The sequence below is a fragment of the Peromyscus californicus genome, unplaced genomic scaffold, assembly GCF_007827085.1.
Source record: "Peromyscus californicus insignis strain IS unplaced genomic scaffold, ASM782708v3 Scaffold_6__1_contigs__length_162567912, whole genome shotgun sequence".
In the NCBI taxonomy this organism is placed as follows: domain Eukaryota; kingdom Metazoa; phylum Chordata; class Mammalia; order Rodentia; family Cricetidae; genus Peromyscus; species Peromyscus californicus.
In genome coordinates, this window is record NW_026294584.1 from 19,790,163 (window position 1) to 19,793,016 (window position 2,854).

Sequence of the window (2,854 nt, forward strand, 5' to 3'; positions counted from 1 at the left end):
GCTTCAGGCTCAACTGACAACTGGGTGGTAATTGATGGCTTCGGGGGAGAGAGAGAGTCACCTTTATTCAGGGCTGTAGTCTCGAGAAGCTACCCATGTTCTGATGGATGGTTCTATACACATATAGTTAGCGCTGAGTGGACCCAGTAGGTTAAAAAAATAAATAAAAATGAAGTCACAAGGGTCGGAAAGTGAAGGTAGAGCATTAGGGGACTTGAAGGGGACAGAAAGAGGATGGATTTGATCAAAACACATTATATGCATTACGAAATTTTCTAATAGTAAAAAGGATAGATGTAGAAAGAAAGATGATTCTGAACATGAAAAATCAGACAGGATGAGTCATCTCATATATATATACACACACACAAACATACACATATAAAACAGATATTTCTGTGAGTTAAATCTTAATTTAAAAAATGGAAAATGGATGGGCTAGAAGTGTAGCTGATTTGCAGAGCATTAACCTAGTATGTATGATATCTATAATAACCCCCAAATCACAGGAAGAACAGACAAAATGCACATTAGAAAAAAAGAAAGAAAATACTCCCAAAAGACTAGAATTTCTGAGTGAAAGAAATACTTAATTAGCAGAAAAATGTCAGCCAAGCATCAAAAGAGACATTTTCTAGTATACAATAATAAGCAATGTGTCAAGCATTCTAGTACAAAATCCAGATCCCTTACATGGAGCCACACATGCAGTATCCAGGTGTTCATAGCTTTAGACCACACAGTTCTACATAACATCTTTTTTTTTTCCTACCGGAGAGACTCCGTTTAACATTTCTTATAGAGTTGGTTGATCTGTGATTAATCTTCTCTCGTCTTTTATATACAGAAAAGACTTTTCTTTTTTCCTTGGTCTTAATATATACGAGAAAGCAGCGGCGGATGGGCCAGGGAGATCTGAGGAGCCTGCCCAGCTGCCCAGCCTGCCGCTGACCAGGATCCTGGGACCATGGGCCTCAGACCCTGAGGACTGGAGGCTCCCTGTATCCATGATGACAGGTAACTGCTGCCACCTCTCTGGCTCCCTGTGCGACTGCTCGGACAACCCTGTGTTCTCCAAGGTTGTGGAAGCCACCAGGCTTGGGTCACCCCAGTATGTGGCAGAGGTCACTTCAAAGAATGGCCAGCTGTTCAACACTCATCCAGGCTTTGGGCACACCGAGTGACTGTCCCTTCTACCAAGTCCGCCATGAGGGAGCGAATGGGGAGAACTTGCCGTTCACGTGGGCTGCATCAGCACGCTGGGGGCTGTGCACAGAGCTGCCTGAAGCAATGGCTGTTCTAACACCAGCTACTATGAGCTGTGCCATACTGAGTTTGCAGCGGAAAAGCAGCTAAAAGGCCCAGGACCCCACACTGAGAAGTGGACACTGTTCGGTGACATGGTATGCTTCATGTTCATCACACTGCTAGCCGCCATATGAGGCTGGGTGTGCCTGCATGGGGCCCTAGACCACCTTGGTTCTGCACAGTCGGTTGGAGGCCCTGGGGCTCATTGACATCACCGTCGCCCTCTGCACCATCTGTGTGCTCTGGACGATGGCCTCTTTCCGATACCATTGCCAGCTGTACTCAGAATGGAGGAAGACCAATCAGAAAGTCCACCTGAAGATTCTGGCAGCAGGTGGCTTGGAGAATATAGGTGGAGTTTTTCACCTGGACTGCCAGTCAGCTCTATCCTGCCAGCTGGCTCCCAAATAACCACACAGAGACTTATTATTAATTATAGATGCTTGGACGATAGCTTAAGCTTATTACTAACTAGTTCTTACAACTAACATGGCAACACCTTTTCTTAACACAGCATGTTCATCTTCTGCTTCCTCTGTGTCTGGCTGGTGACTCTGCCTTCCTTCTTCCCCGAGCTCTCTGTTTGTTTGTTCTCAAGTCCCACCTAACCTCCACCTGCCTAGCTATTGACCATTTAGCCTTTATTAAACCAATCCAAGTGACAAATCTTCACAGTGTACAAAAGAATTATTCCAGAGAATTTTCCTGTTTGTCTAATTAAAAAGGAAGGTTTTAACTTTAACATAGTAAAACTATATATAACAAAAACAGTTATCAAGTAAGAATTACAGTTACAATATCCAGTCCATTTGTATTTGTCAAAATTAGATAAAATATTCTATTATCTATCTTATCATTGTGAGTCTAAACTTTTACACCTAATTTACCTCTTATAACTAAGGAAAACTTTAAGTCTAATTAGTTAGTCTTTAATTCCATCCAAGACCCCAGAAGGGTATAATATTAACTAATGACAGAAACAGCTGGCTGCCTGGACCGTCACCCCAAGATTCCTCCGCAACACTGGGGCATCTATCTTTGGCCTACAGGTCTAGAATATCTGACAGAATTTTTTGTGAAGCAGGACTGTCCTACCTTGTCTTGGCAAAGTTTGGCAGTCACTTTCTTTTGCATCCTGCTGGTCCAGTTTGGACAGTATACTGTCAGCAATTGAGACAAGGGCAGTTTCTTTGCCCAAACAGTGGCTTTTGCCACAAAGAAAGCAAACTACATACGGAATTTCTTTGACATCTATCATCTTCTTTGAAGTAAATTGGTGCTGCCAGGAGCAGATATGTCTCATTGTCAAGAAAAGACTTATGTTATTAAAACATTTTACAAGTTTGATTATTACAGATGAATAACTACAAACCTCATTTCTTAATTATACATTACATTTTTAAATGAGCTCCATAAGCACAATACCTCAAACAAGAGTAGAAACATACATGCAAGTCTTTAAAGAGACAGTAAGGTAATATAAAAAATAAGCCATGTGGCTGGGCAGTGATGGCACACACCTTTAATCCCAGTACTCAGAAGGCAG

At 42.2% G+C, this 2,854-nt stretch overlaps 1 pseudogene; it reads left to right on the plus strand.

Moving 5' to 3' along the window:
• The first annotated feature begins 1,007 nt into the window (after nt 1-1,007).
• On the plus strand, nt 1,008-1,719 carry LOC128098696 (E3 ubiquitin-protein ligase MARCHF2-like; annotated as a pseudogene).
• The last annotated feature ends 1,135 nt before the right edge of the window (nt 1,720-2,854 follow it).